Below are 15,501 nucleotides of genomic sequence, written 5' to 3' on the forward strand. Positions count from 1 at the left end.
AGACTATAAAACATCCATCAGAAGTGAATTTAATGCGACAAAATTGCATGGATCGTGTGAACAGACCTTGAGGAAGCTTTAGAGGGTACATAAAAAGAAAATACCATTGAAAAGTAATAATTTTTACCAGAATTATTTCGATTTAATTAACTGGTAATCTTTTCTTATTAGTAGAAGAGCTTCACCCAGCAACAATATCAAAATACTTAATAATTACAAATATTTTGGTTATTAATGTTTTTTTTTAACTTTTAACTTTTTCTTATTACTTGTAAATCCACATCTGTCGTATGTATCTAAACACGTCGTAGTCCGAGAGTCAACCTTTTTAAGATTGTATAAATCTTATTCACTCTCTTTGATTTTAGAGAATTTAGAACTATGGTTAGGATTATGAGTGTGTAGCTTAGCATTAAATGAATTAAAATAAAAAATAACTAAATGCGTTAATGATTGTCTTTGCGTTTGTTATAAAAAAATTTCAAAGAGGAAAGATGCTTCGAAGAACAAACCTTCGCGCGGCTGTACGTCAAGATAATTCTGCTACTCTGCTACATCAACGCAGCGTTTAACAAATAGCTCGGTCTAGTGCTGCATAACCAATACCCTCGTTCTTCAGTTTTGTCTTTTAGCATGCCTGCTACCAGACCTAGTAGCTAGTACGAGAATTCAAAGACGCGCCCACGTCAACCTTCGCGGCGCGTAACGACAGCAGCAAGGTCGAGGGCGACAATTCAGTCCACTGACATCAGGCAAGTCAGCAACAAAAAGTATAACAGTTAGTGTAACATAAACAATTGTTTACGTAAGAAGAATTCCATGGTTAAAAGTTTGAAAATAATTGTATCTTTGTTACAATTTATTTCTTATACTTGAAATACATGCATGCAGCAACCCCTCGCCATTTCAAACGAAGCAAAATATTTCCTGAGTTAACCAGAGCTAAACCTCTAAGCTTATAGTATGAAATGACTTAAATATATAGGCCGATATAGCTGATGTTTCAAATTTTTTGCAAGTAAACATGCAAAACATATAAAAGGTGAAGTGAAATCCTGCTGCGTTAACTATGTTGCATGGAGTTTATAGACAGTCACAGTTTAGGCCTGGTACACACTTGTCCTAGGAATCTGGGATTCCCTTTGTCTATTGTCCCTGGTGCACAAAATGCTTTGTCTATCGAAAAGTAATACAATGGATCCCCGATTTTTAGAAGCTAGTGTGAACCAGGCCTTAAGTGCATGAGAGTTAATACTTCGCTATAGCTAAACCTTCAAAACAGTACAAATAATTTACATTTGCCCACTCCCCAAACACTAAACGTCGAATGTTGTTTTTCGATTATTGAGTTCATGCAGTGATTGCAGTCGACTCTATAAAAACTTTAAAGTGATATTTGTTATATCAAAACTACGAATTACACTTTCAAGAACTCGTTTTGACGCCTACAACTTCAAGGATTATAAACAGCGAGTCGTTCCTTTTGACCGCTAGTATTGAATTTTTAATCTTTTTCCGGTGTTTTTATCTCATTTCATTTTGTTTGATTCCACATTTCATATTGTGTTTATGAAAATTTCATATTGTGTTTCGAAAATGACATTTTTATGCTTGTCTTCAGATTTAAAAAATGAAGTTAGAGTTAAGTTTGAAGGCGATTAGATAAACTGCAGAGACTTTCGTGTATTCCTATATTCATTTAATCAGTTAAAAACAAAGCAAAAATAAAAAGTGAACGGACAAAGACAAAAACCTTCGAAACGAGGATGGTCGAATATGATTTGGTTGAACCAAGCTTCCCCAGATACTGTCAGAAATTTCTTAAGGCCCATTTACACGATCCAACTGTCGGATCCAATTCACTTCTGACGTATGGAATGTAATTGGTTATTGATAGCAACAATACAAAAGCAGCGAATACAAAATTGCTCTTTATTGCTCCCCACGTTATATCGTCGTAATCATTTATCAAATATCGGTTGTATTATGGTGCAAACACATTGTGCTTCTTCAGCCTCGTACCCAGGCGCTTTGATAATAAAATATCTAATGTTGCATTCAGTTATTGTATACATGTCAGTTGAAAAAAGGCGAGCGCGCAGGGATGTTTGGGGTGATCTCGAGGAAGGAAGCTTCTTTCTTCCGTTGCGTCCACCTCAAGTACCCCTGCGCACTCACCTATATATATATATATATATATAAATTATATATATATATATATATATATATATATATATAATATATATATATATATATATATATATATATATACACCCATTTGCAAAAACGTTGGCCGCAGATAGATAGATAGATAGATACTCGAAGTCTAATTAGAATTGAATATGATTACATTTGCATGGGATTTCAATCATATTACACAACATATGCAATTCTAATTAGATTCTGGGTATCTATCTATATATCTATCTGCGGCCAACGTTTTTGCAAACGGGTGTATATATATATATATTATTTTGTTCATTTACGTCTTGTTTCTTTATTATTATTAATCTTGTTTACCTTACTATAACATTTAAGAAATTTTCACGATAGATTTCCAACGATTTCCCATAAAATTAACGTATGCAGTACAATCACGTGATCGATATTTAGGTATTTATATATAATATTTCCAGGTGACAACCTTAATGGTAACGACTGTATATATATATATATATATATATATATATATATTAATATATATATATATATATATATATATATATATATATACACCCATTTGCAAAAACGTTGGCCGCAGATAGATAGATAGATAGATACTCGAAGTCTAATTAGAATTGCATATGAATGCATTTGCATGGGATTTCAATCATATTACACAACAGATGCAATTCTAATTAGATTTCGGGTATCTATCTATATATCTATCTGCGGCCAACGTTTTTGCAAACGGGTGTATATATATATATATATATATATATATATATATATATAATTATATATATATATATATATAAAACGCAACCACTTAAATATGCAAGAACATTAATATTGTTCGGGTTTGCACCATAGTTCAGCTAAAATGACTTTTAGCATTTTCCATTTTCAAATCCCAGAGGTATAATATAATTTTTAAAATCGACCCAAAGCGCGTTTACGGTTTTTGAAAATACATATTAACTTCTTAGGACCAGTTTATAGGTCGCATTTTGGTCGCATCGAATGCAATTCAAACACTAGATATTAAGATTTAAACCTCATTACCATCTAATTATCTATTGTTATCTAAACTGGGCGTTCAGTTCATACGTCGCATTATATTCTGGTGCTGTCTTTCAGGAGCTACCCACATTGATTACCATTGCCGGAAAGAGTTCCATCGTCAATTTACGTCAAATAGAACGTCCCATTGCAACGCCCACAACAACACTTCCGTTAAACGCTCAACCTGAATCGGCTGTAACAATACACCAGCTATATACCTCGGTTATGTACTCGTTGTTCTTCAAAAATTTCTTGTTTTTATAATTCTTATCTCCGAAGTGTAACATTCAGGAATAAACAAAGGTATTACTGTGTTCAAATTGTATTTAAATATCAAGGTATTTGTCAGTGTAGGTGTTATAATTATTAGTATATTAGACATTACTAATGTGGAACGTAGGAGGCTGTGATGCTATTGTAGTGTTATTTCATCTTTGAGCTGTTTCATCTGCCTTTAATTGTTCATTTGGGAATAAGACAAGTTTTTTTACAATATTAATGCTGTTTAAACCTCTCTCGTGAAGAATTATTCATATTTTTAAGAACAATTTATGTGAACAGCACATTATATGGTTGGATGGTCGTGGCTCTGCTTGTTTCCGTTGCTTTGAATGCTTTGAGCATTTTTATTATTTACACATTTTATTGTTTAGACATATAAATATCTCGGCTAGCATAATATTTACGAGGATAATTTGAAATCAAGCTTTTGTTATAGTTTGGATGCCTTATTAATTATTATTATGGTAAACCCATCGACGCGTAAAATTGAAAGTGAATGCTCAACCTAATTACAATGTGTAAATGACACACCAGTGCGCTAATCATGCATACAAATTCCTACAAGAGCATAATTTCAATTGCTATAGGGATACTCTTTTACAGCTTGTAATAGGTGTATAAAAAGAAAGGCAACCTTCTAAAAAATATTCATAAATACTCATTTTGTCTTTGACTATACATGGTATATAAAAAACTGCAATGCCATGTTACATCACTTACATGGTGCAATTTTTCTAGCAACTTGTAATGCAATCCTACTTTTAAGAGATGTAAATTAGTACAGAGTATTCAAAATGCAGTGAACTCAAATAAGACTGGATCACTGGAACGCTCACTCTGACTTTCCCTCATTTTGAGTGATCATTAATGAGTGAAGCCAATTAAGATGGCAGATCATGAAGCCTTTCTTGTTGGTATGATCCACTGAGTATACTATAATTCCTGGCGGACTTGCCCGCGACCAAAAAGTGAAGCAAAAAACATGACGGATTTCGGCGTTTGCTGACGCCAGATTCACGCCACTGGTTCGCCATGGTAGTTACCACTGACCAAGGCTCAATTTTGAGCCCTCTACAAATGTACTCCCCCCTAGTTTTTAAAAAAATAGTATTATTTCTCATTATTATATTTTCAAAGAAAAATGCAAACGTCAGTCAATATTTTTGAACTGAAATCTTTTTGATCACACATGTTCGACGTTTTTGGGAAGATGTCGAAGTCGTACACGTTGGTCTAATGATCTATTATTGGAAAAGTGTTTTTGCATCTGTCTTTGTAATTAATGCATGTTTGTCATTATTATCTCTGCAACCATGATAATGTAATTTTTTCATAGTTAAACTGTTCATATCTGAAACGTAATAGGTTTTCTTACCTTTTTCCTTAAGAATCTGGATTCATTTTCACTGTGTTAACTATGTTCCCAATTGAATGATGTTTTTGCTCTGCTATTGAATGGGAAGGTTAGAGATTGTGGTATATTACACATTTTGTAGCTCCAGTTTCTCTTCATTCATTTTATAACTATATCAGCAGATGTGCATATATAAATACCTTTACTATATCAAATTCTCATTTTATGAAGTGGGAAAGGGAACACTAGTGTATAATCCCAAAAAACGGGAAATCACTGACCACTAAGGGCTGAACATTTTTATGGGGGAATGGCTTAAATTTGGTGGTTGATTATCGTTTATTAAACCTTAGATTACCTTAGATTTATCGTTTATTAAAAAACGAAACGAAACATGTTATGATCAGCGCAGCGCATGCGTGCTCTCTCATGGAATCTCTGCGGTGGTAAGACTGATAGTAATAGGCAGTGTTTGGCCTAAAGAAGTGTGGGGACTGAGTGGTGAGGGGCAATGTTTGAAGTTGATCAAAGTGCTTTAATTGTTATTCATCAGAAAGCAGAGATGAAAACATGAGGACAATAGCCAAAATAGTCAACACATCGTGGATAATATTTAATATACCTATATATCTATAATATGTCCCCTCGTGAACATTTTGGATATTTTTATTATTTATAAAAGTTGGTGAATATCACATAACATCCCTTAATTCGTTTGCCACGTTCTGGTTTTCAGGAACTCACAAAGGTACAACATGATAAACAAACACCGCAGAAATTGGTGTTTATGAAGTTTTAACACGAAAATCTAATCACTGGTTCAGAATTGTGCATTTTTGTATCAGTATCATAGAGAATAAGTTAAATTTCGAAATAAGCATTCTGCAATCTTTTGACAGCTCATATCATGCACACCTGACAGCTGTGAAATGACCATTTTGGGGCTTAAATTATACACAAGAGGCCAGTTATATGAAAGCCGGATGGCGCTTTATTCAATCGCTTTAAAATAACCCATTGTTTATATCGATTAAATTCCAGTGTTACTAAATTGAGGATCCTCTTTAATAATTGTTGGTTCCAAAGATTAAATTTTATCGCTTTTCCAGCATTTTTAGAACGGTTGAAAAAAAACACTATCCGGCGGTGAATAACGCTTTCCGGCTTTCATGCAACCGACCCAAGGTTATTAATTCAGACGATTCGTTTTTACCGTGTGTGCAAGCTTCAAATATTTTGTTCAAATTATATTTTGTTGAGCATTTATGCTAACAGAACAAAAACACACTTATTAAAAGCTAGGAAGCTGTTTTAGCAACATTGTTTAAGTGTTTAAGACTCTGGATTCCCTGGGAAACATGGGGCCTCAACGACGCTCCTCCAACGGACTCTTTTTTGGGCGTTTCTTTTCAGCTGAGCCAGGGCGCTGTGAAACACGGGGGGGGGAAACGGCTGTACTCCCCTGATCTATGTGCGATGCGCGTACCCCCCGAACATTTTTGTATATTTAATATTTTTAACTTTTAAAAAAAACATCATAGGACGATACAGAAAATAAGCGTTTTGACTGAATAATTTTGACGTTCCGTCACAATTATGTCCGGTGTTGAGAAAACACAATATTGGTGTAATAATACACTTCGACGGGTAAATTTGCACTTTGTGGGTGTAATATACTGATTTACACCAAAATTGTGTGTATTTACACTTATTCGGTGTTTGTCGGACACTTCGAATTTTAGAGTGTATAAACAGCTAGGATGATTGATAAATTACATTATTAGTATCGGTTTACCTTTTACAATATTTATACATTTTTTGGTTGTAAATTCGAGCTATATACCACTTCATGCGTGTGTTCCAATGCCGGAATAATAAATAATAATCTTTTGCGTTGACGTTGGTTTACAGTGTTTGCTGCAAACTGTTTTAATGAATATTTTTCCGGGTGGCTTGTGTCAAAAAGTTTATCGACTTCTCTCTTAGATAACTGAAAAAGCCCCTAAAAACCCCTTTCAATTTTATGTATTTCACTATATCCCGTAAAATTTCCCACAACCTAGCTGAGTTTTTATAAAATTATACGTTTCAGTTTCGTTTATATTTTGTTCCTGTCTTTGTTTGACAAAAGTTTTCACGATTTTGTTGGCTTTTGGACTGTGTTTAATAGTCCATTTAAGATGCCAACATATTGCAGGCAGCGGAATATGAATTCGCTAATTTGTATTTTTAAGATACACGCGCACGTGCCAGGCCTTTGATGCATCACACGTACTTCGCGTGACTATATTGGCGTTTCCCTGCCCGTGTTTTACAGCGCCCTGGCTGAGCCCACGTCATCCCGGCAGTCTTCACTTCTGCATGCGTCTATGCTTCGTCTGGTCTGCTTCGGGCTGCCCCCTTTTCTTTTCCCCTGTGGGTTGGAGTCTGCGGCCTGTCTTGTGCTTTTGGAATCCGGTTTTTCGTAGGGTTTCACATATCCATCCCCATTTTCTCTTCTTGATGTCAACGACAATGGGGCTTTGTCCCGTTCTGTATCAGGGGAGTATGGAGGCCATTCCATGATTGTAGCGTTTTAGACCAAAGATTTCTTCAAGATATCCAATGTTAGACGTGCTGCATGTGACGGTGCATTATCTTGCATGAATATCATTCTCCTCCTGAATGACAAACTTTTCTTTTTGTACCAAGGTAGAAGAAACTCTTTTAAAAAGCGGTCTACGTTTCTGCAGTGATTTTCACCCCTTCTTTAACTTTAAAAGGTCCAACTATTTCATTATTGATGATACCTGCCCAGAAAATAATTCCACCACCACCTTGATGACGTCGTAATCTTTGAGGAGCAGTTGACTGTGCATCATACCATCATCTACTCCAACCATCCGGACCATCGAGGGTTGCCCTGCATTCATCGGTGAATAATACGTTATCAAAATTCACTTTCATGTTATTTTCTGCCCACTTTAGTTTCTTTTGATGATGGACGCTTTTCAAAGGAGGTCTAGTCACTGCTTTTCCACATTTGCTTATGCGCTTGAGGATGAGACATCTTGTACTTTTGGGTGTATGTGGTAAACCAACTGCCTCAAAAATTTCTTTGCTAGTTTGGGGAGGATTGCGGCGAATCTCTCTTTTCAAACGCTTGACCATTAGGGGACTTACAACTGAGCTCCTCCGAGATTTACCTTTGTCTGCCCTTCCATTAAACGATGCGGGGTTTGCAACAAGTTTTTTCGATATTTGGAGGGTGGTTTGTTTCGCATGAAGGCCCTGAATTATTGCTGCTTTTTTATTGTCAGTCAAAGTGACTTTTCTGCCCATGGTGCATAAAAATAATGGACAATCCCTGAATGTTAAAAGTTGGAAATTGCTATCATTTGTTTACTAGTGCGCAGAACTGCACGAAATTTCAGATGTGCGCAGATGTCAGTGTTGCCACTTTGCACACAAAATTCTGTAAATTTCTTCTCAATACTGTCCTACATATTTTGGAAAAATATATTTGCATATAATTTTTGGACGCAGTGTATAAGTTTATGCGTCATCATTGAGTCATAATGAAATGACTTAATGGCAAAGCATCGATGGCCAATATTCTTATCATTCGGTACAAAATATAGTCATATATAACGTTGCATGAAGGTGATGTCATCCGTTTTCTACAGGCGTTTATACACCCTACCACCTTAACTGTTAAAATTTTAACATTTGAGGCTTCAAAACAGTACAAAATCTTCAAGTACAGAACTTCAAATATTCTTTGAATATATTATGCCGTTGACTGTAAAAGCTTCAGCCTCACGTGATTTTGAAGCGACAGTTTACATATAATTATAAATAATTTAAAGTTTGAAAAACCCTTTTTTAAGTTATGAAGAGTGATGTGAAAAGCCTTTCAGTATGACTTTGGAAAACGACATCAAATATTATATAAATAAACTGCATCCTTCTTCAAAAAGCAAACACAGAATGTTATAAACAACTATACTATGGACATGTACCGATTTAAAACATTTCAAAACTTTATGTAGTATATAAATCGTTCCTTTTTCGAGCAACCCTTTTTGTTTTGTTTTTGATAAATGTCTCTTGATGATTTTCATTGGATCTCTTATTCAATTTTCCCATTTTATTTGGTGTAATTTTTACAAACAGTTTTATAAAAAAGTTCTGTGAATTTGCAGTTAAATTGCTGACGTTATTATTAAAATAAAAAAATTTTGACTCAGCCAATCAGAAAGTTGCTGATTAACGGTTTCCACTCATTTAAATTTCGCGCATGCCCACAAGTAAGAAAACCATCCAACGTTCATGACATAGATTTTTCTCAACTTTGGATTCCGCTATGTTTTGACAATACTCGGGTGTAATTCCTAATTCCCGGGCGGGATTAGTACCCTCGCACAGTGCTCAATGCTCCGCACCGGCTCGGGGATAATAGAGAAACATGTCTTTTTCTGCCAGTATTTAGCCATAAAAACCAGTCGCGCAGCTTGAAACAATGATTGCATTGGGGAAGTAGATCCGCGACTGAAATTCGTGGAGAATATTCATATGTTTATATCAACTTACCCTAAAAACAATAGCCTTGAAATGGAATCAGTGCGGCATATGACGATCATATATAAAAATATACAATTCTAATTAAATGTAGCCGGGAAATATTGGCTCTGAATCTCACTACTACAATAGACTTCTAAAACTCAATTAAATCGAATTTTCACTTCTCTGTCTCCTATATCTCTGTTTTATCAGTCTCTGTCTCTGAACGTACGTTCTCTCTTCTCTCTCTATTTTTTGATTGTTTGACAAACTCCCAAAATAAAAAGCTAATTTTAAACTTTATGTCCTATGTCTACGACATAAACTTCCAACAACGCCTCTAAACAGAACGAGCCGTTTTTGACGAATCGCGATTACTCCATGCGCGTCTGATCTTTATAGATCGCGTTTCAAACTGTACTAATTACACGTATTGGGAGCCACCTGGTTCCTTCGAATATATGACTGCATGCTTGTGAAGATGTGCTGTTCCATTTGAACTCACTGAATTTGGTCATCCTTTTCTCTGAGTAGCTGGTACTAGGAACGTGGCATGCTTGTAAATTTTGTCAATGGCTTTCTAGAATTATCTGAATATTGTGTCTTGTTTTTATGAGAACAATCTCCCAATCATTTCCTTCTCTGATTTCAGGGATTTTCAAGTTAATGATCAAAAACAACAATGGATCGAATAAAAAGCAAAGCTAACCATTCCCGGATTTGTCAACTGTTGGTAGATAAAGGAGGAGATGCTTTGAGAGCTGCAGTACATTCCGTGCATCCACCTTCCACCTTAGCTTCCGTATTGAATGCCAACAGAGCGACTCTACTGAGAATACGATACAATATAATTAAAGCCTCGCAATGGGATCTACTCTTCCCAATATCTGGTGCACCAGATTCAAACAACTTCGATATCACCTTACTGACTGTCCTACTTCGAAATATTTGTGGATTGTCTCCACCAGCGACTGGGTGGAATGTTATGCCTCCAGTTAGTGATACATCTATATCAGCAAACATTTTGAGAGTCAAAATGTTCAGGAATGAAGTGTTGGCATTCCAACTGCAAGTTTGGACGACACAACGTTTGAAAAATTGTGGCAAGAAATTTCGGTACCATTAGTCAACTTGGGAATTTCTCAAAATGCCATTGATCAGTTGAAAGTTGCTCCTCTCAGCCCTGAAGAAGAAAGTTATATTCACAGATTAAAAGAATGGAAACTACAAGACGATGACTTGAAAACAGAATTAGGTGATGTTAGAAGTGAAGTAGTCAAGCTAAGAAAAACAGTAGATGAGAATATTCATCACTTAAGTGTCGAGAAACTCGCTAAATTTGACTTTACTGGAAAAATTGACGACCTTTGTAAAACATTTCATGATGGAACTAGAAGATGGTTGTTTGATAAACTCTCAAGTTGGTTTGTGAGTAAAGAAACCCGGGTTATGATCCTAACTGCAGGTCCAGGCGCTGGAAAAAGTGTTTTGTCTGGAAAGATCTTTGAGCTGTATAGAAAACGTGGCCAACTCGCAGCTCACCATTTCTGCGACTTTCGAAATTCTGATTACAGCAATCCTCACAGAATCCTCCAGTCCCTTGCCAGCCAAATGTGTGATAATGTTGATGGATTCCGTGATAAACTAACCGAAATCCTTCGTCGTGAACATTCTCGGGACTCGCTGTCAGATGCATTTCGTGTTCTTTTAAACGATCCACTACACTCTCTTCGCAGAAATGATCCAATGTTGATCATTGTTGATGCCTTGGACGAGAGCAAAACTGATATGAAGAGCGAATTTTTGGAGTTGATATCCGAGAAATTTTGTGAACTGCCTGATTGGATTAAGATATTCATTTCGAGCAGACCGGAGCTACAAGTACGGAAGGTTCTTCAACATTTACAGCCGTTAGAAATCCGTCCTGATGATGAAGATCACAATCAAGATATTGAGCTTTTCATTCGTCGTGATTTACCTAATCTTGATTATGATAGCATAAGGTTAGTTATTTCCAAGTGTGAGGGATCGTTTTTGTACGCTTATCACTTAGTTTGAATTAAGAGAAAAGGGCTTGGGAATTGAACCCGACTTAAGTGATTTCATCCCCAATGGTATTGCCGGATATTATGAAAAACAGTTCAAACGTTTGAAAATAGGCCTCCAACGTTTAAAGCAAGATACCTTGTCATCTATCTTAAAAAGTTTTATCAATGTTATTGCCGCTGCATTCGTGCCTCTCCCATTGAAAATTCTTTTTACATGCATGGGTCTGTCCTGGAAAGAATTTGAAATACGCACAGCGATTATCGACATTCTGTCAGAAATTCTTCCAGTTTATGATGGTTGCTTGACTCTTTACCATAAGTCATTATGGGATTGGATGACGTTGAATGGGTATGAGGAACATGCGTTTGTTGCAGATCTTGAAGACGGAAATAGACGTCTTTGGCGTGCTTGTGAGAAGGAATTCTATCAGATAGATTCTTTAAAGTCCGTTTTAGAATTTCAAATTTCACCGAGAATAAGCACGCTTTAAAAAATGGTAGAAGATATTTGGTTAATACAGGTAAGGTGGAGGAATTTCACTGGTTGGTGCATGTTGGCGTAAACTATTTAAGACTAAAATTTTGCGATCGCACCACCGATATTGATTTGAAACAAATCCTTGACACGTATTGTAGTGATCTTTCCAAAGATATTTATTACAGCATCATTCAATTGCATTCTTTCTTAGAAAAAAAAGAGGGCTTTTTTAAGGTACAAGGTCATGCAGCATATTGTGACGATTATTTAAAAGATCTTGCAAACGGATACTTTGATTTTTCACCAAAAAATGTCTGTCCTAAAAACGTTGCTAGAAATATCTTGGATACAATAAATGAGATTTGGATAGAACGTGTGACAAACGAAGAGAATCATAATTTAAATCATGTCTCCTGTGCCTTGTCAGTTCGTTCATTTACCAGTTCTCTGTCACCGGACAATACGATGTTTGCCCTCTTTAATACTGATACATTGACAGTGCAAGTGCTTAAAATACCAAGCCTCGCGACTCTTTTCAAAATACAAGTAGATAAGATTCACCGTGATATTTATGACGTCATCGCCTTTTCTCCTGATTCCTCCTATTTGTTATGCAATTCAATTCGGTCACGCGTCCTTGTTAAGGAACAAAAGGAAGTACCCTTCATTCCACACGCCCCCGAAAACATTTGGAGTTGTTCTTTTTCTTCGTGTGGAATGAAACTTGCTACATTAAGCCTGCCATTGATCCAAGTGTGGGATGTAATGAGGAAAACCCTATTAGCAGAAGTTGACATTGTGATTGTGAACATTGCGTCTTGTTTGTTTAGTTTGTGTGACTCCTACATTCTCCTTTTAGTTGGGCGTCTCGGACTCATTAAATGTAGAATGTCTTTCACTCTGAGAATTTGGAAGAAGTGTATTTTGAAAAGAATTCTGTTGCGCCGTGTTTGTCGAGTAAAGTTTCCATTCAGATGGGTTCACTGGATGAATACAAATCACATGGTAGGCTTAGCTTTGAATATGTTCCCTTGCCATCTGGTGAGATAGTCCTCATTCCTAACAAAATATGTTCAAAAACCTTTTTATGGAAGGAGAAAAAGTGTGTAGCATTTAGCAATTATTCTTCCGAAGGTGCTGTAGCTCTGATGATATACGATTTTGTAAACCAAACGATCGTTGACGTCTTTCAGATTGATTGTTTGCCAGATGGATGTGTTTTCAAACACATTTCAAAATTAGAAGGGACGAAATTCATTCTAAGTTTGTATCCAAACTTAGTATTCATTATATCTCTGGAATCTCCTGATGCTTCTTTTGTCAATAACAGCGAAATAGATTGCTGTGCATTATCTCCGGACACCTTGTATGTAGCGTGCTGTTTTGAAAATTGCATTCTTTCAATAAGAAGTATCGACAGTGGGAAACATTGCAAACTGTTGCACTGAAACAACGAGCAGGGCGTGTTGGTGGTCTGAGTCGTATCTTTGGTTGGTCTCTGATGGCGTGGTTGTTAAATATCCTTATGAACCTTTGAATTCAAATATCTTAGAAAATCAAACTGAAGAATCTTTTTTAAATTTTAGTCGTGTTGTTAAGTTTACAAAAGGTGTTCTTGTAATTAGCACTAATGGAAGAATTTCTATTTTGAAAATTTGTGGAGAAAATCTTTGTCATCAAGAAATACCTTCTTGGAATTTTGACGAGGCCCATAGTGAAAAGTTCACTTCTGTCGCAATAAGTGATGATGGGTGTGCTGTTATGTTACATTGCAATTTGAGGAAAATTTATGAATTGTGGGAAATAGAATGTGGCAACAGATGGTTTGTACGTTCAACGGGACAGTTGAATGAATCAGTTAATGGTTCTGTTTAACTGGTACTAATATGACTCGTAATTCAGTGTTAGTGTCATTCCACCCTGCAATAAATAAATTTGGGGAAAGTTGTTTATTTGCTATTAAGTTTCTAAGAAATGGTATGAGAAATGCGCTTACTCTTCCTTTTAAATCTTTTCCGAATGCTTTTTACATGGATTCCGAAATGGTAGGTGTTTTTACTGATGATAGGATGCATTTCGTTAAGCTGTCCGAAGGCAGAATCATAGCTTCCGTACGGTTACCATTTCATTCTCCCAATGTATATTTTCATTTTTTCCTGCGATCGACTTGTTCTTTTCTATCCGTCGGGAAAAGTGGTAACAAACATTTTAAAATTCATAATTTTGAAAACTATTTATCGCTTCCTTAGCGTAATGATCCTGGAAAATGCGACTTTCTGTCTTAGATGAGAAAATATCACGAATCATTAATACTAAAAAAATTATTTCTCGATAAAATATGTTCAGGTAGATAAGTATTGCCAATTAAACTTACTGATAATATCCAACCACTTAATTTGAATAAGCGTCCTAATATTAGGGAAAAACCATCAGATGTGGCAAATGTTTGAACTGTTCCGATTTTGTTAAATAAAATAAAAAAAATCCGTTTTTGACTAAATCTTGCATCGTCTTTATAGCATATACGAGTCGATTGATTCAAATACTTGCTACGAAGTTACTTGTGGTAAGCGTGTAATACACAGCCAATTCTAGAAATGGTTTCCATACACATGTGTCGTCGCCAGCTCGTTAGTTTGGGTGGGGGATACTCGTGTATTTATGTTCTACATATAGTCCTAACACAAGTCGATTGTTCTAGCGGTCAGTAAACATGCATGGATATATAAATGTGCTCCTTAATAATGCTGGTACGTTACTGGTCATATAAAAGTCAAAACGCAAATTAACAAAAACAATTTTTTTCCGATTGTTTCATGGAAAATTATATGTGCACGCGTAAATAAGTCTGCGTATGCACAACATACCTGGACCATGAATCTTTGCATACTTATAACGAAATATTCTCATGTTTAAAGTTTTAACTTCCTGGGCACGTCTTTTTCTTCTTGATTTGGCTGTTTACCGCGATCTCTTGCATGAATAACTTGGTTTAGTCTGAGCAATGTTCGAAAAATTGAAATGATCGTTACCTGAGCAAATACTTTTCTCAGCATTAGGTAATTAAGCGCAATATATTCATATATTAAAAACCTTAATTTTAGTTCATCTGATGTCATTACTATCGTTAATCTCATGCGTAAGGCCCAATTACACTATACGGGGTCTCTATTGAATACATGCAGTCATTTTTAGCTGCTAAAAGGCTGTGAATGTTTATGTCTGGTCCAAAAAAATCTACCAAATCTATCAAACCAATGAGCTTTTACTATCAACCATTTCTTGTTAACGGGAAACGAAAGTGTCGTGACCAGCTAATCCTGTGTCGTGTAATGTGGGCCTTAGTCAGAGATAAAATTACTGTTACTTGTATATCTAAGATTATTTCAAGATAATTGGAAATTTGATTAAAACGAAGTTTATACGTGGTTTTAGCCAATTAACCAATATTAAGCTACATTTGCATGTTGGCGTAACTGATTACATGCTAATTGAACAAAAACAAACGTGGACCTACAGTACTGTCCTGAAATAACCTACTGCGGTCAAACCTAGGTCTGATCGTGGTTGAA

Source organism: Dendronephthya gigantea, unplaced genomic scaffold (assembly GCF_004324835.1).
Source record: "Dendronephthya gigantea isolate DGI-Jeju-01 unplaced genomic scaffold, DenGig_1.0 000159F, whole genome shotgun sequence".
Classification (NCBI taxonomy): domain Eukaryota; kingdom Metazoa; phylum Cnidaria; class Anthozoa; order Malacalcyonacea; family Nephtheidae; genus Dendronephthya; species Dendronephthya gigantea.